The sequence below is a fragment of the Geotrypetes seraphini genome, chromosome 3 (assembly GCF_902459505.1).
Source record: "Geotrypetes seraphini chromosome 3, aGeoSer1.1, whole genome shotgun sequence".
Taxonomy (NCBI): Eukaryota; Metazoa; Chordata; class Amphibia; order Gymnophiona; family Dermophiidae; genus Geotrypetes; species Geotrypetes seraphini.
The window spans coordinates 84065027-84088091 of record NC_047086.1 but is presented as its reverse complement, the minus strand read 5'-3'; positions in this window follow the sequence as shown (position 1 = coordinate 84088091).

Genomic DNA, 23065 nt, shown 5'->3' with positions numbered 1-23065 from the left:
TAAAAAAAATTCCATAGTGGTCTAGTGACCCAGGCACCCTTGAAAGAGTTGCCTGGTAGTCTAGTGGGTCCCTTCTCCCTCCTTTACTCGCAACCCAACATCCCCATTTCTCAAGTAAAATAAATAAATCTTTGGTCTCCCCCAGTCTCACTTTAGCTTATACCAGCACCCTGCCCTGCTTTGAAAATCCTGGGGATATACTAGAAATGGCTTTTTTGCCATATTAGGAAAATTTTCCCTTATAGGGCAAGCAGACACCACTTAGTGCATCCCCAAGATGTACTGGGCGGGACAAGGCACCACCATTTTTCCTTATTTAGATATATTTGTTACATTGTATATTCACAAAATAAAGAAATTGAACATCAAATTATATGAAAAAGAAATATACCTATACAGGTAGTATATAAATCAAATTCCATCAAGCGCACACTATGGCACCACCATTTTTCAATGGTGGCAGGGCCAGAGACAAAAGTGAGTGAGCATTGCTCACTTATCTCCTTTAGGTATGAACTGGGGGAGGTTGTGAGACTTGGGGAAGGAGGAGGGGATACACTAGACCAGGGGTGCCCAATACGTCGATCGCGATCGACAGGTCGCTCGCTCAGGCGACCCCAGTCGATTGCAGAGCGGGTTCCCTTCCCTTCTCTTTTTTTCCCCTCCTGACCAGCCTGCTCCTGAATTCTGCTGCTGCCGCCGCTGCTCAACATTAAAAAAAAAAACCGACTTGAAGAACTTATGCTCCGGGGGCTAACGTGTGCTTGTACCGGCTTCCCTTCTCTTCCCTCTGAAACCAGTAGTTATATCGGGGGGGGGGGGTGAGAAGGGAGGCCGGCACGCACATGTTAGAGCCCCGTTCGCGGGCTAAAGCAGGAGACAGGTCAGTGAAGCTTGCGATTTGCTCTTCTTGCTGCCAGGTCCTGCCTACTTTCTGTTTCCTCAAAGGCAGGACCCGGCAGCATTTCTCCCAATAGGTCGATCTTGGGCCGATCAGCCTTCCTCTCCCCGACGTCAATTCTGCTGTCGGAGAGGAAGTTCTGGCCAGCGGAACTTCCTCTCCAACAGCAGAATTGACGTCGGGGAGAGGAATGCTTGTGGGCCCGAAGCAGAGAGAGCTTGGCCGGCGGCCTGTTATCCGATGGCAGTGGCAGTGGCTTGGGGGAGGGCAGGGAGGGAGAAAGACGGCAGGCAGGGAGACAGAAGGAAAGAAGAGAAAAAGAAAGGGGGCATGAAGAGAGAAAGAAAGAGAGGGCAGGGAGAGAGGAAGAAAATGTTGGGGGGGGGATGAGGTTTGGAGGAGAGGAAGCATACAGGCTGAAAGAAAGATTGGATGCCCAGTCAGAAGAAAGTGCAACCAGAGACTCATGAAATCACCAGACAAGGTAGGAAAAATGATTTTATTTTAAATTTAGTGATCAAAATGTATCTGAATTTATATCTGCTGTCTATGTTTTACACTGTGGTCCCCTTTTACTAAACCGCAATAGAGGTTTTTAGCGCAGGGAGCCTATGAGCGTCGAGAGCAGCGCTGGGCATTCAGCGCAGCTCCCTGCGCTAAAAACTGCTATGTGGTTTAGTAAAAAGGGAGGGGGGTATTTGTCTGTTTGTTAGTGAGGTGACAGTGCATAGAGTCATCTGCTTTGACCTCTTTGAAAAACCCTGGAATAGGAATGATGATTAACATTTTCTATGCGTACAGTGTGCTTTGTGTTTTTTTTTTATTTTATTGTTGGTAGATCATTTTGACTTGGTCATTTTAAAAGTAGCTCGAAAGCCCAAAAAGTGTGGGCACCCCTGCACTAGACACTAGGAAAGTTGTTGTTTTTTCATGTGGAGTAAACATAGAAACATAGAAAGATGACGGCAGATAAGGGCTACAGCCCATCAAGTCTGCCCACACTATTGACCCACCCTTTTAAGTCTACTGGCCCCCTTAAGTCTGATCATACTGCCACTCTACTGACCTGCTCTATTAAGTCTATACCCTAGTGACCCAATTCATTGGTATGACCCTCTCAGGGATCCCACATAGGTATCCCATTTATTCTTGAAGTCTGGGATGCTGCGGGCCTCGATCACCTGTACTGGAAGCTTGTTCCAATGCTCTATCACTCTTTCCGTGAAGAAGTACTTCCTGACGTCTCCACGAAACTTCCCTCCCCTGAGTTTGAGCGGATGTCCTCTTGTGTTCGAGGGTCCTTTGAGAAGAAAGATATCATCTTCCACCTCGACCCGTCCCGTGATGTACTTAAATATCTTTGTAGTTTGGATGGGTGGGTTAAGGGAACATGCCACTTAGATGGCATGTTCCCAGAGCAGTATATCAAATTTATCCCCTTTACAAAACCGCACAAGAGGTCTGGCGCTCATAGGAACTCTGTGACCGTCAAAGCTGTGCAGAGCATTTAACGCGCCGGCTAGCACTAAAAACCTCTTGCGTGGTTTTATAAAAGCAGGGGGGTGTTAATAAAAAAAACTTGAGTGCACTAGACACTAGGGAAAGGTTTTTTTTCATATGGAGAAGTTTGGCTTGGGGGTCAAGGAGTGGGGGGAGGAGGAGGGTCTAATCTAGGAGCTGTTGATGGAACTTTTGGGACTGATACAGACTGCTATAATAATTTTGTTTTTTAATGTCACCTTTCATGTCAGTGCCTGATCCAATTATTACTCAGGCACTGACAGGAAAGGTGACATTTTGCAACAAGCTGCAGCTTTCTGCCACAGTTTTAATGAATCGGTATTTGCATGCTCATTGATTATACAGTAACATGCTGTGGTAGTTTTGCTGCAATAATTTCATGGTAGAATTTGCTGCATCTGCCCCTATGTGTTAGGGCACCACCATAAAATAGTGTTTAGACACCCGGCTGGCACTTTCACAGGCAAATCGTAAGTGCTAATATTCTAGACCAGGGGTCGTCAACCTGCAGCTCGCAAGCCACATTCAGCTCTTCTTGCATGTGGCTGTGGCTATCCAGGTCCCAACCCTTTAATTTCCCTCCAAACCCCACGATATCCTCCCCACCGGGCCTACCAAGGTTCCCAGTGGTCCAGCAGGGGTCTTTGTGGAAGGAGCGCAGCCCTCTTGCTCCTGCCTCCTCGTGGCTGCCTTCTAAACCTCTCACAACTGCTCACATGAGGTTGCATCAACCATTTTAGAAGTTCAAGTTCAATTTATTTGATATACTGCAAATATAAAACCGAGGTTAAAATCTCAGCGGTTTACAATAAAAAGGGGGGGAGGGAATGAATGCAAACAGATAAACAATATACCGACTGGACAAACCTGTCTTCAAACATTAGGAAAGAGAAGAAGGGCAAGTTACAATTGAGCAGCAAGTGATTGCTGCCTGCGCCTATTGAGTTGTAAGTGGAATGACGGAGAAAAGTAATAGTTTGCCTGAAATTGTATGTTAAGTCTCAAGGGTGAGCAGTCACAGCAAAGATAGTGAAGTCAAAGAATCTGGAGAGTTATGAGCAGATTGCCAGAGAGAAATAATATGCCTTTAGTTGCGTCTTAAATGTCAAAAATGAACGTTCAGCGCAAAGATAGTAGGGGAAAGAATTCCAGAGTGGGAGCCATGATAGAGAATGAGGAGTTCCTGCAAACGTCGAGAAATAATTGTCGAAATGAAGGAATGACTAATAATGATAATAATAATCAGTTTATATACCACAAGGCCGTAAAGTTCTATGTGGTTTACAATAGTTAAAAAAAACAACAGTAAAAGAAGTTGAATAGAACTAAAAAAGTTAAAAGCCAATAATTAGAGACACTAAAATGATCAAAACAGTGTATACATTTTTTTTTACGAATTAGCTCCCTAAATACTTTGATATGTTTTTAGATGTCTCCTAAATTCCCCATAAGTGTCAATAAGCAAAAGCAATTGTTCTATTTGTTAATTAACAAATATGAAAAAGCACTGGCAGAGCGTTCCACTTCCCTTTGCAATTATAATAAGGTCTGGTCTCCTTTGATTAGATATTGTTCTGAACCTGATTTAATGTCTAAACCTTAGCTGTGTTAAGACTGTGATCTAGATTTCATAGTACTGTATGTCTATCGCTATGTGTTTACTGAATGTATGAAGTATCATACATGTTTTGCTACCCTCATGAACATACTGTTAAAAAGTGTACTTTTTCTGTTTTCCTCTGTTATTTTCCTCATAACCTTTAATAAAAATATTTGAACTAAAAAAAAAAAAAAAAAAGCAATTGTTCTAAATCCTTACCCCATAACTCTGCTTGATATGAAAAAAGATTTTAATGATGTTTTTTAAGTTTACATCCTCTAACAGGCGGAGAAACAAAATTCAGATGTGAGTTTCTCTTATGTCTGTTGGTTGCAAAAGAGAAAAGCTCAATTATATATTTGAGAGCTAAACCAAACACAGCCTTAAAACAGAAGCAACCAAACTTAAACTTCACCCGCGTCTCAATTGGCAGCCAATGCAGTACTTGAAGAGTTGGATTTTTTTGCAAAGAGTATTGAACAAGAGTCTAAATAAGAAGGAAGGAAGACCACTCGATATTTGAAGGCAGCCACGAGGAGGCAGAAGCGAGAGGTGGTGTGGAATTAGAAAGTGAGTTTGAAAGCAGAATCATAATCAGATCATCAAAGCATGTGTTGGATTTGGAGACACGTGAGCTATAAGGCCTAAACTGCATAATTCTCATACTGAATGTCATTCACCATGTCAGTTGAGATATTATGAGTGATTTCATTACAGTGCAAATGGATGCTGAGCTATGCATGCTATTTGGCCAACATTTCTTGGCTTTTGTGCATTTCTTTTACAACCATAGCATTTCTTTAATATAGCTTTTGTGAGAGAACACAATAAATGAATCTTATTCCTTTGATCTAGGGCCATGAAGATTATACCTCAAAGAGTACTAGAAAAAAAAATACTGCAAGCAAGAGAAAATGATACATGCTTAGTTATTTAACATGCCTTCAAGACAAAATAGAAAAACAGCAACATTAAACTTGAAAGCAGAAGTAAAGGTAGCCTGACCAGATTTATAGAGCTAATAGACCTCATGACCCTTGGAAAGGTTAAGACAGAGCAAAGTCATTTGTTCTTCTCTGGTAAGGAGTTGGCAGGTGCCAAAATATTTTCTGTGTCTTTAATTTTTTTTTTTTTATAAACAATACAATTAGATTAGTTTAATATTAAAGATGAACTTTGATATGATAATAAAACAGTGGCTTTAAGACCAACTAAAGCGGTGGGAAAGGGGGTGCCTAGGTGTTTTATCATGATTCATTCTATAGGCAAAATAATATCTTGCATTGGACTTAGATTTCAGAAATGCATGCCCAGATCACGATTGTGTTATTTTACCTTGGCATACATTATTTTATTGCAAGACATGCTACAAATAATGAGATGCAAAGAATGCCTATGCATGCAAAGAACTTTATTATTGTGCAAATTGAAAAATGCAGCATGCATTCAGCTTCACAAGCTGTGGTATTCCTGGAAAAATAATGACAGCTTTGAGTTGGTTTGAGTTATACCCCCCCCATGGACTACTAATATGCTGCCTGATGCCCAACAGTATTTAAAGAGAAACATAGAAACATAGAAGATGACGGCAGAAAAGGGCTACAGCCCATCAAGTCTGCCCACTCTGCTTACCCACCCCCTGTCTATGCCCTAATGACCCAATTTTCTTATCTTGACCCTCGTAGGGATCCCACATGGGTATCCCATTTATTCTTAAAGTCTGGCATGCTGTCTGCCTCGATCACCTGCACTGGAAGCTTGTTCCAATGATCAACCACTCTCTCTGTGAAGAAATACTTTCTGGTGTCGCCATGAAATTTTCCGCCCCTGAGTTTGAGCGGGTGCCCTCTTGTGGCCGAGGATCCCTTGAGAAAGAAAATATCATCTTCCACTTCGACACGTCCCGTGAGGTACTTAAATGTTTTGATCATGTCTCCCCTCTCCCTATGTTCCTCGAGAGTGTAGAGCTGCAATTTGTTCAGTCTCTCTTCGTACGAGAGACCCTTGAGCCCAGAGATCATCCTGGTGGCCGTCTGCTGAACCGATTCAATTCTGCGCACATCTTTACTGTAATGTGGCCTCCAGAATTGCACACTAGATGAGGTCTCACCATGGGCCTGTACAACGGCATTATGACTTCAGGCTTTCGGCTGATGAAACTTCTATTGATACAACCCAATATCTGCCTTGCCTTAGATGAAGCCTTCTCCACTTGATTGGCAGTTTTCATGTCTGCACTGATGATTACTCCTAAATCTCGTTCTGCTGAAGTCCTAGTTAAAGTTTCTCCGTTCAAGAAGTACGTCCTGCATGGATTTCCGCTTCCGAGGTGCATGACCTTACATTTCTTAGCACTGAAGCCTAGCTGCCAGGTTGAGGACCAACTTTCCAATGTAAGCAGGTCCTGCGCCATATAATTCTGTAAACTGCATTACATAGTTTGGCGTCATCGGCGAATAGTGTTATTTTACCTTGAAGCCCTTGTGTCAGATCCCCTATGAATATGTTGAAAAGGAGTGGACCCAGGACCGAGCCCTGCGGCACTCCACTGGTCACCTCCGATGTTTTAGAGAGGGTATCATTAACCACCACCCTCTGAAGTCTGCCACTCAGCCAATCATTGACCCATGCAGTTAGTGTCTCTCCTAACCCCATCGATTCCATCTTGCTTAGCAGCCTGCGGTGTGGGACACTGTCAAAAGCTTTACTGAAGTCCAGGTATACGACGTCCAAAGACTGTCCCAAGTCCAACTTTCTTGTTACCCAGTCAAAGAAGCTGATGAGATTGGATTGGCAGGACCTACCCTTGGTGAATCCATGCTGACTGGGATCCCAAAGATTCCCTTCATTCAAGATCGTGTCCAATTTGCTTTTAATTAGTGTTTCCATGAGTTTGCACACTATTGATGTGAGACTCACCGGTCTATAATTCGCAGCGTCTGCTCTGCAACCCTTTTTATGCAGAGGAACGACATTAGCTAATTTCCAGTCCAGGGGAACTTTCCCCTTACTTAGGGAGAGATTGAATAGCTCAGCCAACGGTTTCACCAGGACATCGCTCAATTCTCTGAGCACTCTTGGGTGCAAATTGTCTAGTCCCATGGCTTTGTTCACCTTGAGTCTTGCCAGTTCACTGTCAACTTCACCTGGTGTGAACTCAAAATTCTGAAACGGGTTTTCTGTGCTTTGTGTTGCCTTCAACTGCGGACCGTGTCCCGGTGCCTCACAGGTGAAGACTGAGCAGAAGTATTCATTCAGTAGTTTGGCTTTATCGGAATATGCTTCCACGTAACTTCCGTCCAGTCTTCTAAGGCATACTATCACCCCATTCTTTGAAACCTCCTCACCCCGACAGAAGATATCCTGATGAAAACTCTCCTGTTCATCCTCTCTGGGTTCAAATCCCCCCGTATAATGCTCACAAGTTCAAGCCCCCTTCCCTTACAATTGAGCTCCTCCTACTGGACTGGTAGGATACTGGGCTTGATGGACCTTCATGCTATCCCAGTATGGCAATGCTTACGTATAATGAAGCCCCCCTGGTTCAAGACTTGACACATATCAGGCTATCTTTGGCGTCTTTGGCAGCTTGACCCTCAGTAGTACTAAGTGTTAAGACTACTGCTAAGGGTCAATGGGTGCCATTTTGAAGCTGGTGGCCTGGGAGTAAGAGAGACTCCTTTGCCCCTCTCTGCTAGCTATCGGGAATACACCTATAACCGGTCTGAGGGTCTTGAACTAGGATGTAGTTTTAAACAGAGATGTGTTTAAATTGGAGAGGGACTTCTGCAGGAAGTGGTTTGAAATATGTGTATGGACAGTATCAGATTAATGAATAGGCCCAGTAGGCACGTGCCTAGGACCCGATATGGTCAGGGGGGCCCGCTGAAGGAGAGCACTGAAAATAAAAATTTTTTAACGGCGATGGCCCCCATCCAGCAGCGATCAGCAACACCGCCCCCCCCTCTTCGATCGGCAACACCGGGCCCCACCCTTGACAGAAACAGGGCCTGCAACTGCTCTCTCTCTCTCTCTCTCTCTCCCACTGCTGCCGAAGCCTGTAAACAAATTTAACACACGCCGTGGGCTCTAACAGTACGCGTGACACTGCCGGAATCCGTCCTCCTCCTCCACAAACGAAATGGGGGGCCTAGTGTACTTGTGTGCCAAGAGGCCCTCGACAAATTAATCCTGCCCTGTGTATGGGAGGAACTAGAATAAGGGGGTTTGAGCTAGAGGTGGAGGATTGAACAAGAATGGGCTTCGGCCTAGGGGGAATGGGAGTGTGGGGGAGGGGGGTTATGTTGGGGCATTTGAGGCCAGGGTTAATCTGTGTTATGCATCAATTCCTTTAGATAGCTGGTCAGGAGAATTAAGCTGGGGGGTCGGGGAAGAGGGAAGAGGAGGGGCGCCACCTCCCCAGGCGCCACTCACCCTTACTATGCTACCGTCACCAATGACTTATATAGGGGCACTAACGCCTCCTCCCTTCTGCTGGTTATACTTCTCTATGTAGCCTTGTCATATTGTTTCTCCACCTTTAGATCCCCATATACCAATAGCCCAAGGTCCCTCTGCTCTGCTCCTCTGTGTACATCAGCCTCTCTCCTCTTATCACAAACAGCTCCTCTGACTTTCTGCTCTTAAAATGCATCACTCTGTTCATAAAGCTTACCTGACAAATATTAGCCCATCCTTCTATTGTGATTATGATTCTTGCTCTTTGAATTCATTATCTACACTCTGCAGCCTTCTGGTATGATATGTAAACTTACATAACATAGTAAAATAGCAAAAAGCTGGCATGGTCCATTCAGTTTTTCCACTACAGTGGATGTAGTTGTCCCTTCTAATCCAGTGATTCTCAACCCTGTCCTGGAGGAACACCAGGCCAATCGGGTTTTCAGGCTAGCCCTAATGAATATGCATGAGAGAGATTTGCATATGATGGAAGTGATAGGCATGCAAATTTGCTTCATGCATATTCATTAGGGCTAGCCTGAAAACCCAATTGGCCTGGTGTTCCTCCAGGACAGGGTTGGGAAAGTGTTAAATTATCCCCCTCTACACTTTTGTATAAGGTTGTAACTGCTGTTCCATGCAGGTTACACTCGTCTATCTTTTCTTTTCTTTTTTTTTTTTTGAGAATTAGGCAAGGGGAGGGATCAGGGATATACATAGGTGGCAGGGTGATGAGGCATGAGGTTTTAGTGCTTTTTTTTAAAGCATGGTTCCTTTAAGAGACTCCCTAGGTGCATCAGGTTACACCTCAGTGGCTCAGTGCTCCCATGGAGGAAATAACAGGAGCTCTAAGCTGGCATTATTTTTTCCAGGAATAACAGTCTGCGAGGTTAAACACAAGCTGTGTTATTCTGTTTGTGTAATAATGAAACGCTTTGCTTCTTGTTGTTTTGCTCATGTTGCATCAGCCAAACATTTATTAAGAGAAAATAATAATTGCCCTTTAATGCAAGCAAAAAGGCAGAAATCATGTATTTCCTTCAATGCACTTTAGTAACTATCCCCTAAGGTAAGGCATTTTATTGGCTTCAGTTCTGTGCTGCCGTTATTGCTGTTGAGTTCAGTCAAGGAAATAGGGGGATATCAGTAGAATGCTCCTGTGATCTGTGCTAGGCTGGTTCAATCCAATATTTTCAAAAATTAAACTATGGAGGGATTGTAGGCAAGCTTTATCTATTTTGTAGACAATGCTGAAAGCTGTTATAGTTGTGAAGCTTCTTTATTGAATAAGCAAAATGAAGGGTGATTAAAGAAAGCATGAGGCGTGGTCAAATATTCAATAATCAAAACTCAAATGCAGAAAAGTTTAGATGTACAGCAGAACCTCAATATTCGCGAGGGGTTAGGGGCAGAGCCGGCCCTAAAAATTTTCTGTGATTTTTTTTTTTACATTCGTGAGCCGGCTCTGACCCACCCCCGCCTCCTTCCTGTGTCCCGGATCTTCCCCAGACCTTACCTGGTGGTCTAGCGGCGACGCGGGGCAGGATCGATCGTCTATGCTCCTGCCCCGTGCAGAGCCATCATCAAAATGGCTGCCATGAGTTCCTGTTGTAGTCTCAAGACTATTAATTTCCTATTAAGAACATAAGAACATAAGAACATAAGAAATGCCTGCACCGGATCAGACCCGGGGTCCATCTAGTCCGGCGTTCCGCGCACGCGGAGGCCCAGCCAGGCATACCCTGGCGAATACAATGTCACTCGTATCCCTCAATGTCTTCTGCAAGAAGATGTGCGTCCAATTTTCCCTTAAATTTTCCCTTAATTTCCTAATTAGCACATGACCATTACCGTGTAAGTAGGGTTACCATATGGCTCCAGAAAAGGGAGGACGGTTTGAAACATCCAGGTTTTACTTCCATTGCTTTCAGTAGAAGTAAAACCCAGATATCTCAAGCCGTCTTCCTTTTTCTAGAGCCATATGGTAACCCTACAGGCAAGCCCTTTTTACTAGGTGGTAAGACTTCACGCTAATCCGTGATGTGGCTGTGCTAACAGATTAGTGCAGGACACACCTACTCTCTACCCCCAAAGACATCCCCACACTAAAAAAAAAAAAAAAATCTATTTTTTAGCGTTTAGGTAGCACACACCGATTTCAAAACTACCTCAGGATGCCTGAGCACAACCTGTGATAGGAGATAACGCTGTGTCCTTCTGTTGGCTCAGTGTTTGGAACTTTTGTGGAAATCATATATAGGAGTCCTATGTTGGTTATTGATTTGAGACCAAGTCTTACAGAATTATTTATTATTGTTAGATAAGTGTTTAGGACATGGGGCTCAGAGGGTCTGGGTTTAATTTGTTCTCATCGGGTGGTTAGGAGGGAGGAAGAGGTACCACTGACAATCCAGTGATGTAGCCATGGGTAGGCCCGGGCCCAGCCACTTTGGGCTCAGGCCCACTCAGTGGCAGTACATCTATGAGGTAGCTAGTGGGGGTCCCCAAGCCTTACCAGTTAAAAATGTCCCAAACCTCTCCTATGCATACCTTTAAAGGGCCGATCTTGTGCCAGTCCCACAGCTTTCCTTCTGCTGCAACTTCCTGTTTCCACAGAGGTGGAGTGCATCAGAAGGAAGTCAGTGGGGCCAGTGAGAGCAGTGTGTGTCAGTCACACGGCTTGCTGCTGGTGAAGTTTGGCTCTTTGAAAGGTAAGTAGGCAGTGGCAGTGGGGTGGGGGTGCGGAAGATGGACTGAGTCACCTCACTTTGTTATGGTGGGAAAGGGAGAGATGTGATCTTCTGCCCACTCAACTGGAGTCCATGTCCACCCAAAATTGGGTGTCTGGCTATGCCCCTGCGTTACCATGTAGAAGGGGTGATCAGATGATCAGGACTGTGAGACCACTGTATTCATTGGGTAAATAGGAGGGGAATTGAAGTGGGGAGAGCTTTTGTTGCAATCAGGAAAGCATTAGCATGGTTTACTTTCAGTTGTTAGAACTTGGTGTTATATATGCTACTGTAAATTTACCATGCTATATAGTGCAGCACTAATTTCTATTGCACTCTTTACATAGTATAAATGCGCTACCAATCTATACAGTTTGGTGACTGGCTGAAATGGTAATTTCTCCGAGACAGGGAGGAGAGGAGGAAAAATAGTCAAATGAACCTTTTTAAACCAAGTCTTGGAAGATATGCTAAAACATGAAGGCAGAAGCCCCACTCGCCTTCTTCAATAAACAGACAAATACTGTTTATTCCCACTGGGGTATTGGGAAAGAAAAAATTCCTAGTATCTACCTTGAAAAAAGAACAAGAGAAACACAAGCACCGATTGGAGCCATGGGGGAGGGGAGCTCACCATGCTAACTAATCAAGGCAGCTTGGTTGACCCTTGGTTTTCCCAGCACCTTAGGGTATGGTTACCAGATGTCTGGGAAAACCTGGACATGTTCTCTTTAGTGGACTGTATGGGCCCATACAGACTTTCCAAAACCCAGCAGTTGTCCGGGTTTTGGAAAGTTCTGGCAGTGTGTGGAGGGCCTCCGAGCATGCACAGATGATGTTACATGCATCTGCGCATGCTCAGAGACCCCCAGAGACGGCCCGGATGTCAGAAATAATGAGAGGCTGAAAGCAAAATGGGGTGGGGCTTGGGGCCGAATGGAGCAGGCCAAAGGTGGAACAGGGCATGCCTGGGGCAGAACAGGGCGGGGCCAGGCATCCGTGATTTTGCTGAGAAAATATGGTAACCCTATCTATGGGTGAGGACATGATTGAAGAGCATACTCCAGTAAAGGTAGCAACCCAATAGGAAAAGAGGTCCACAGCAAAGGAAGAGTTGTTTTCCAAGAAACCAGAAGGAAAGAAGGATCCCCCAGTCTGAAGGAGGAGGTGAGTTCCCAGAGGCAGGGAGGAAGAAAGGGTATTCCATGGGAGTGAACTGCAACCTATAACCTACCTGCAGGAAATGGATTTCCCCCAAGGAGCTGTGAGAGGCTTGACAGTAGACAGATCCCAAGAAAGGGAAGAGAGACTGGGAGATGCTAGTAAAGGGAACTTTTGTCCAATTAGCTATCTGGATTGTGGACCAATAGTCTCCCATGAGGAGGGCAAGCCATCTTAGTCAGAAATTCCCTAAATCTGAATATACTAGACAGAATGTCCACCCCTTACATGGATCTACTAGCATGCCAACTTTCATGCACCACACTAAAAGAATCCATAACTTGCATGCTCTGCTACATAACACCAGGGAATTGGAACACAACAAGACTCAAATTTGAAGACTTTATATACCGAAACTCCCTAATGGCAACTTACAAACTAATCCTAGGAAAACTAAACCTCCATCTTGAAGACCAATCCTCCAAACAAGTAGAAAACCTACTGTCATTTCTTGAAACCCTAACATACAAGATTTTAGACTAGAGAGCTGCACGGGAACGGGGATGACGGGAATCCCGCGGGACCCGCGGGGATCCCGCAGGTTCCCCCTTTGGGTCACGGGGATCCCGTGGGGACGCCCCCTAGGGTTGAGGGGATCCCGTGGGGACGCCTCCGAGGGTCACGGGGTTCCTGTGGGGATGGATCGCAGTGCACTCGAGCCGCGAGGATAGTCTCCTTCTCCTTACCTGCCCTGTCGCAGCACACAGCCGACCGGAAATCTTCCCGATGTCAGCGCTGACGTCGGAGGGAGGGCTTAAGCAAAGCCCTCCCTTCCTCCGACGTCAGCGCTGACATCAGGAAGACTTCCGGTCGGCTGTGTGCGGCAGGGCAGGTAGGGAGAAGGCAATGGCGTACGAAAGAGGGGGGAAGGGGCGGTCCGCCCCGGAGAATGTGCACAGCCGGTCAGGTCCCCCGATCGACCGACAACAGGCCCGGCCGACAAATCTCCCTGCCCTGTAGCCACGAATCTAAATTACCTCTTACAGCAGCTTCACCACTCCAGCTGCTGTAAGAAGGTAATTTAGATTCGTGGCTACAGGACAGGGAGATTTGTCCGACCGGGCCTGTTCTGTTGTCGGTCGGGTGCAAAAGCGCCACAAAGGTGGAGGCAGGGAGGGAGGAAAGGTGGAGTGGAGAAGAAAAGATGCTTAAGGGGGGAGAAGGCCGCTGAAAGCACTGGGGAAGACAAAGGGGTGGAAAAGAACGCTGAAAGGACATGGGGTAAACGGGAGGAGGGGGGGAAGGACCCTGAAAGCACTGGGGAAGACAAAGGGGTGAAGAATGCCACTGAAAGGACATGGGGAAAACAGGGGTGGAGAAGGCCGCTGAAAGGACATGGGGAAGACAGAGGGGGGAGAAGGCCGCTGAAAGGACATGGGGAAGACAGAGGGGGGAGAAGGCCACTGAAAGGACATGGGGAAGACAGAGGGGGGAGAAGGCCGCTGAAAGGACATGGGGAAGACAAAGGGGGGAGAAGGCCGCTGAAAGGACATGGGGAAGACAGAGGGGGGAGAAGGCCGCTGAAAGGACATGGGGAAGACAGAGGGGGGAGAAGGACGCTGAAAGGACTTGGGGAAGACAGAGGGGGGAGAAGGATGCTGCCTGACAGGACATGGGGAAGATGGTGGGGGAGAAGGACACTGAAAGGAAATGGGGAAGAGGGAATGGGAAGAAGACGCTGGCAGGGAAGAAGACAGAGGTGCCAGACTAGGGGGGGAGCGGAGGGAAAAAGATGGGTGCCAGACCAATTTGGGAGGGGGGAGAAAGGGAGAGGCACAGTAACAGAGCAAATGGAAGACACAGAGAGAAGAGAGGCAGTGGATGGAAGGAATTGAATGAGAACATGAAGAAAGCAGAAACCAGGCAATAAAGGTAGGAAAAAAATTCTTTTTTTTTTTTTTTTGCTTAAGGATAAAGTAGTATATTAGTTGTGTTGATAAAAATTTATAAACATTAGAGGCTCTGGTAGAAACCCGTTTACAAAGTATGTATTCTTCCCAATTAATATTTCCAAATTAATAAAGTCTTTTTGCTTATTTTTAAATGGGTTTCTACCAGAGCCTTTAATTCAGTAGCATAATTAAATGAAATAACTATTTCTGTAGTTTATAGGGACAGGCAGGGACGTAGGGGATTCCTCGCGGGGACGGGCGGGGACGTAGGGGATTCCTCGCGGGGACGGGTGGGGACGGAGGGATTCCTCGCGGGGACGGGTGGGAGTCCTCACGGGGACGGGTGGGGACGGGTGGGACTTTGGCGGGGACGGGTGGGGACGGGTGGGATTTCTGTCCCCGCACAACTCTCTATTTTAGACTCACAAACCACACATGACAAAGGTCACCAACTAGACATCGCAGCCTTCATGACCCAACAACCCTTACTGCCAGAGATCCAAACATCAAATGGAAAGTGGTCTTGATCCCTCTGGTCAGACCACTACACATACTCCTTCAACATCAACTGGGCCAAAGACAAAACCAAACCAAAACTTCAAAGATCTACCTACAACTCACATAAATACATTGACTCCTCCAAATTCTGGACTAAAACAGACGCAACAATCCAAGAATGCAACCCCAAAGACTTTAACTCACAATGGTGCAGGCTAAGCACAGCTACCCTAGATAAGCTAGCCAACAAAAACCAGAATTAGCAGATGCTCAGACAAATGGTTTGATAACGAACTACTCCTACTCAAAAGACAATGCAGATGACTAGAAAGAAAATGGAGAAAGAATAACCAAGAAACCATGAAAACAGCATGGAGAAAATTAAACCAACAATACAAGCTAAAACTAAAATAAAAAGGAAAGACACACTAAACCAGTGGTCTCAAACTCAAAACCTTTGCGGGGCCACATTTTGGATTTGTAGGTACTTGGAGGGCTGCAGAAAAAATAGTTAATGTCTTATTAAACAAATAACAATTTTGCATGAGGTTAAACTCTTTATCTATATATATAAAATCGGAGGTATGTATGTGTGTATGTGTGTGTGTATGTGTGTATGTGCCGCGATCACGCAAAAACGGCTTGACCGATTTGAACGAAACTTGGTATGCAGATTCCTCACTACCTGGGATGATATGTTCTGGGGGTCTCGCGGCCCACCTGCACACGTGGGCGGAGCTACAAACAGAAAATCAGATTTCACCTATTCATGTCAATGGAAAAAATGTAAAAAGCTGCCAACGCAAAAACGGCTTGCCCGATTTGAACAAAACTTGGTATGCAGATCCCTCACTACCTGGGGTGATATGTTCTGGGGGTCTCGCGGCCCACCTGCACACGTGGGCGGAGCTACAAACAGAAAATCAGATTTCACCCATTCATGTCAATGGAAAAAATGTAAAAAGCTGCCAACGCAAAAACGGTTTGCCCGATTTGAACGAAACTTGCTATGCTGATCCCTCACTACCTGGGGTGATATGTTCTGTGGGTCTCGCGGCCAACCTGCACACGTGGGCGGAGCTACAAACAGAAAATCTGATTTCACCCATTCAAGTCAATGGAAAAAATGTAAAAAGCTGTGGGATCGATTTGAACGCAAATTGGTATGCAGATCCCTCACTACCTGGGGTGATATGTTCTGGGGGTCTCGCGGCCCACCTGCACACGTGGGCGGAGCTACAAACAGAAAATCAGATTTCACCCATTCAAGTCAATGGAAAAAATGTAAAAAGCTGTGGGACCGATTTGAACGAAACTTGGTATGCAGATCCCTCACTACCTGGGGTGATATGTTCTGGGGGTCTCGCGGCCCACCTGCACACGTGGGCGGAGCTACAAACAGAAAATCAGATTTCACCCATTCAAGTCAATGGAAACAATGTAAAAAGCTGTGGGACCGATTTGAACGAAACTTGGTAAGCAGATCCCTCACTACCTGGGGTGATATGTTCTGGGGATCTCGCGGCCCACCTGCACACGTGGGCGGAGCTACAAACAGAACATCAGATTTCACCCATTCATGTCAATGGAAAAAATGTAAACAGCTGCCATTCTCACAGTAAATCTAAAACGGCTTGACCGATTTGAACGAAACTTGGTATGCAGATCCCTCACTAACTGGGGTGATATGTTCTGGGGGTCTCTTCACCCAATAATTTATATGTTCTTGCTCCTGGAGGTGAAACTAAAAATGTTGTTTATAATCAAGTTTTGTGTTAGTTGTATTGTATTCATTTTGTCAAATATTTCACATTATAATTTGAATATTGTACTTTTTATAAAGCTGTAAAAAAATAATTTCATTCACCACTATAAAGTATCTTTATTTGAATCCATTTACAGTGTTATTGCTATAATTAAATACCCATGCAATGCCGGGGCATCAGCTAGTTGAAAATAAAATCATTTTCCTACCTTTGTTTGGTAATTTCATCAGTCTCTGGTTGCACTTTATTCTTCTGACTGTGCATCCAATACTTCTTCCCTTCTTTCAGCCTCCTGTATGCTTCCTCTCCTCCAGACCTCATTCCCTCCCCCAACTTTTTCTTTCTTTCTCTGTCTGTCTTTCTCTGATTCCATGCCCCATTTTTTGCTTTGTTTCTGGTTCCCTGTCCCCCCTCCTTCTTTCTTCCTTCCTCCGTGCCCCATTTTTTGCTTTTTTTTTTCTGGCTCCCTGTCCCCACCCCACTTTCTTTCTTTCTTTCTTTCTTTCTTTCTTTCTTTCTTTCTTTCTTTCTTTCTTTCTTTCTTTCTTTCTTTCTTTCTTTCTTTCTTTCTTTCTGCCCTCCCCCATGCCACCGCCGCCATGGAATAGGCTGCTGCTACTATCGGGAACAGGCCATCTCCCTGCTTCTCTTCTGCACCAGCCGACCAACTCTCGCCACCCGACGTCAATTCTAACGTCAATTCTAGCGATTGGCTAGCCAGAACGTCCTCTCGACGTTAGAATTGACGTCGGACTGCGAGAGTTGGTCGGCCCCGCAGGGAAGAGAAGCAGGGAGATCAAAGAACATGGTGCCGGCCTGATCCTCGATGGCAGCAGTGAGAAGGGAAGGGAAGCAGGTTCGGCACCACTACTCTAGACGAGCCGCATTCTAGGGAGAACAGTGGACCGCCCCCCTCTTGGTACGCCACTGGAGCACCAGCATGTCTGCCAGCTCGTTTGTTCAAAGCCGCAGGTGGCGGCTCCTTGCGAGATCCGTGCCTGTGTCTGAAGCCTCTCTGATGTTGTGACATCAGAGAGGCTTCCGATGCAGGAGTGAATAGCGCAAGTAGCCGCCAACCCGCGGCTTTGAACGAACGAGCCGGCTGCTGCTACAAAAGGAAGAGAATGATGCCTCCAGACCGTGGGCCGCAAATAAAACCTGGAGAGCCACATGCGGCCCGCGGGCCACGTGTTTGAGACCACTGCACTACACCAACCTAATAGGCATAGAAACCCAAGACACAAAAAAACTATTCTAAATACTAAAAGAACTCACAGACACCAAACCCTACCTGGCCAATAATGACACCCCTCCCCACACAGCCACCATTCTAGCTGAATACTTTAAAAACAAAATCACAACTGCCAGAACTACCCTCACCGGAACCCCAACCCACCTAGAAGAGATCACAATGCCCCTCACAGAAAAAGAATCAGCTGCGGCAGACAGAACTTGGTTCCATTTCCCCACTATACAATGGTCCGATCTTAACAAACTCTACAAAAAATACAGCCACACAGCCTGCGACCTCAACCACTGTCCTCCATACCTATTAAAATCCTCTAGTACCAAATTCCGCGCTCTCCTCCTACAATGGATACAAACCATGCACTCAGATGGCCTTTTCCCGCAAGACCTCAGCAAAATCATTGTCACCCTGATCCTAAAAGACCTTAAAGGAGCAAAGGATCAACCATCTAACTACAGACCCATAGCCTCAATATCACTCTATGTCAAACTAATGGAAGGCCTGGTAGCCAAACTCCTCACCAACTACCTAAAGACCACAGCATACTCCACCCTACACAATCTGGTTTCAGAACCAACTACAGCACAGAGACACTTCTGGGTCCCCTCATAGACACAGCTAGACAACACCTCAGCACAGGTAGAAAAATGCTGATTATACAACTCGATCTCACTACAGCATTTGACCTGGTAGACCACAGCTTTCTGCTACAAATACTAGAAACAATAGGAATCACAGACAAGGTACACACATGCTTTCAAGCATTCCTACAATCCAGAACTTACAGAGTAATGTTGAACAAAGAAAATTCTGAACCATGGTCATAGAAACATAGAAACATAGAAATAGACGGCAGATAAGGGCCACGGCCCATCCAGTCTGCCCACCGCAATGACCCTTCCCCACCTAACTCAGTGAATAGATCCCACGTAAATATCCCATTTGGCCTTAAAATCAGGCACGCTGCTGGCCTCAGTGACCTGAAGTGGAAGATTATTCCAGCGGTCAACCACTCTCTCAGTGAAAAAGAATTTCCTGGTGTCACTGTGCAGTTTCCCTCCCCTGATTTTCCACGGGTGCCCCCTGGTTGCCGTGGGACCCTTGAGAAGGAAGATATCTTCTTCTACTTCGATGCGACCCGTGAGATACTTGAACGTCTCGATCATGTCTCCCCTCTCTCTGCGTTCCTCGAGTGAGTAGAGCTGTAACTTATCCAGCCTTTCCTTGTAAGGGAGATCCTTGAGACCCGCGATCATCCGGGTTGCCATTCTCTGCACCGACTCTAGTCTCAGCACATCTTTTCGGTAATGCGGCCTCCAAAATTGCACACAGTACTCCAGGTGTGGTCTCACCATGGATCTATACAATGGCATAATGACTTCAGGCTTACGGCTGACGAAACTCCTGTGTATGCAACCTATGATTTGCCTTGCTTTGGAGGAAGCTTGCTCCACTTGATTGGCAGCCTTCATGTCCTCACTGACGATCACCCCTAGGTCACGCTCTGCTTCAGTTCTTGTTAGGATCTCGCCATTTAGGGTGTAAGTCTTGCATGGATTATGGCTGCCCAGGTGCATGACTTTGCATTTTTTGGCATTGAAGCTGGCATTGGTCCAACCCCTGCGGCGTACTCCAAGGATCTCTACTATCCCCAACTCTTTTCAATCTCTACATCACATCCCTCGGCACCTGCCTGGACAACTTAACCTCCAATAGCTATGCCGACAACATCACCATTCTTCTTCCTTTTGACCAACCAACGTCCTCCATGACAGATGACACTTGAAGCAGTAGCAACATGGATGAAAAATCACAAACTGAAATTGAACCCAGACAAGACAAAATTCATTCCCCAACCATAACAAATCTACTAATAAACTCAATCACATACCCCTTACAACCCACTCTAAAACTTCTAGGAATGACGATAGACAGATGCTGTACTATGCAACTACAAATCAACAAAACAATACAAAAATTATTTGCAGTCATGGGAAACTTGAGGCAAGTTCGAAAATTCTTTGACAGAACACAATTCCAGCTCTTAGTCCAGTCCCTAGTCCTAGGTCTTCTAGACTACTGCAACATATTCTATCTCCCCTGCCCTGCAACCATGATAAAACAACTACAAACAGTTCAAAACACAGCGCTAAGACTTATCTATTCACTGAGGAAGCACGACCACATCACAGCGGCATACCTTGACTCACACTGGCTCCCAATACAAGCAAGAGTACAATTCAAATTCTACTGCCTACTATTTAAAACCATAAACATAGACAGCCCAGCCTACCTAAACAACTGCCTAATCCAAACTACCTCAACCAGACATAGGAGAACCCACAAACCATTCACGCATCCCCCAATCAGAGACGTCAAATGAAAAAAAAAACAGTACAATGGCCTTCTAGCCACACAAGCAGCAAAACTGGATCACCAACTCTCCAGTTTACTGATAACAACCACAGACTAAAAATCGTTCAGAAAAGAAATAAAAACCCATGCTATTCAAGAAATCCTTGAAGACAAACTAACACCGCAAGACTCTTCCCAATTCTCTGAAACAACTCGCTCTGCTCTTCAATTCCTCTGGAAATGGCCAGATAACTTATTTTGTAATCCGCCTTGAACCGCAAGGTATTGGCGGAATAGAAATCACTAATATAATGTAATATAATGAGTGTAGTAAGAAAGGTGGGAGGGGAACTGTATATCTGGCTTATTTGATTGACAGGAGTAGAGCTTAGAAGGAAGGTTTCAGCCCTACTCCAAGTAGTTGAAGCTAGTATCTGTCCTGGTTGAGAGACAGGCAGTGCATGGAGTCAGAAGCCTGATTAATCAGGAAGGATATGGCTGGGAAGCAGAATGGATCTAGCCTCAGTTTCTGTGGTCCATGGGATGCTAAAAGAATCTAGGGGAGAGGAGAGGAACTAGGGGGCCAATGGTCAAAACTCTGATGTTTAGTCAAGAGCCCAAACCCTAAAGCATGACAACAGTATGCAAGACTAGCTAACCAATGCTCAAAGCATATTACATTCAAATTTTATATGCTCTATTAAACCAAAAGCAAGGGGAAGGAATTGTTTTGCAGTAAGCACAGCTCCTGTGCATGTGCCCAGGCAAAACCAGAAGTTCAAGCATACATATCAGCATCGGCCTGTGCCTTTAAATATAAGCTTTTCAAAAATTGTTTGCACTTAAATTTTTAAAAGGCTCACATTTATGTGCAGAAAAACAGGCACCAAGGTGTGTTTTCATCTTTGCTTTTGTTCAAACTCACATCCATTTGTTTATCAGTATCTAGAGGCTGCACGACCTTCCTTCTGCTTCCAAAACAACACAAAACCAGCAGATTAATGTCAGAAACTTAGAAGAAATCCTATCCTCAAAACTTTCAACACCACCCCTGAGCTGGGATAAGATTTCAGCATTAAGGTCAGTATTTTTTTTTCTGTGCTGTTGAATGAACATTGGGAGGGAATACGGAGTAACCTCATTAACATTCATTTCAATACATCCATTTTTAGCACACATGCTGATACCTTTGCTAGGACTCTCGGAACATTCTGCCCACATTAATATGCGTGCTAGTCCGGTACTAATTGCCTGCAATGCTGGCATTAGCTTTACTCGCATTAATCACACATAATTGGCCAATCATTATATTTCTAATTTCATATTTGTTATGTTGTATTCCTTTAGAAAAAATTGCTTTAAAGAGATTTCAATTCAAGAGCCATCAAAAGCGGCACTCAAATCGATAACTGATTTAGCCGCTGAGTAAAACATTTATCTGCTAGCCTCCTCATCGGCTCAACAACTTCAGTTTCAGCTTTGCAAATTTTATCATAATTTTGCAAATTAATATTCAACCACTTCACTTTCAACCACATCAATTTCAAGTTAGCAAAAGCACACATCTTGTGATATCGTTCAAAAACCCACTGGGCATGCGTGTTTCGCTAATGTCTGTGTGAGGGCATGGTTTTTCAGCGCTATAGAAGTGATAAATAGTAGTAGATTTAGCTGGTCAACCAACAAATATTGGCGTTGACTGACTATGTCACATAACATAGCTGGTGAGCAAGCTATCCAGTCCCCAGAATACTCAGAGGGAAATAGCTCCTGCTGAATATCAGCAGTTAGCTGACTTGGAGGGGCATAATAAAAAAAACTACCTTATTTTTCGCTTCATAAGTTGCATTTTTTTCCACTCAAAATTAGGTGGAAATTTCAGTGCGTCTTATGAAGTGAAGGTAATTTTTTTTTTAAACACCCCCACCCACCCCATTGTACCTTTTAAAAATGTCCCACTCATTGGGGGTACGCGGGCTGACTGCTGCCTGCCCCCACCGCTGCTCCCTGCCCACCTGTCTGCCGCTGCTGCTCCTGCTCCCTGCTCACCTCCGCTGTTCCCTGCTGGCTGCCACTGCGCTGCAACTTCAGGAAGGGAAGGGAAGGGCCAGCATGCAGCGATTGTATGTTGCCGGCCCACAAGCCTTCCCCCGACGTCAGAACTGACGTCGGGAGAAGGCTTGTGGGCCAGCGATATGCAATCGCTGCATGATGGCCCTTCCCTTCCTGGAGTTATGGCGCAGCGGCAGCGGCAGACCAAGCCCAGAGGAGGAGGAATCGGTGGGGGGGGTAGGAAGGCTTCAGTGCGGCAGGAAGGGAGGAAGGCAGGCTCTGGCGTGGCATGGAGGACAAAGGACAAAGGCTGGAAGGCAGTGAGTGGGAGGGGGCACAAACTTGGGACATGGGAGGGAATGGAAAGGGACAATTGTTGGGCCTGAGTGAAGAAAGGAAGGAAAAAAGAAAGGAAGGAAGGAGACTCATAAAATCACCAGACAACAAAGGTAGGAAAAATGATTTTATTTTCAATTTAGTGATCAAAATGTGTCAGTTTTGATAATTTATATCTGCTCTGTGTATTGTGTGTATACGAAAAATGAAAGGAACAGCCTGACAGGGAAGGGGAGACGGTGCAGAGCCTGGCAAGGAGTGTGGGGTTGGGTCCTGAGCCTGGCAGGGAGAGAGGGGGAGGGCTGAGTTCAGAGCCTGGCATATATTAGTACACAAGTTGGTTCAGAATGTTTTTTTTCCTGGTTTTCCTACTCTAAATCTAGGGTGCGTCTTATGGTCCAGTGTGCCTTATGGAGCAAAAAATATGGTAAGTCCGATTTGAACGTAGGGCACTAGTCGCCAAAAGTCGGTAGCGGAAAAA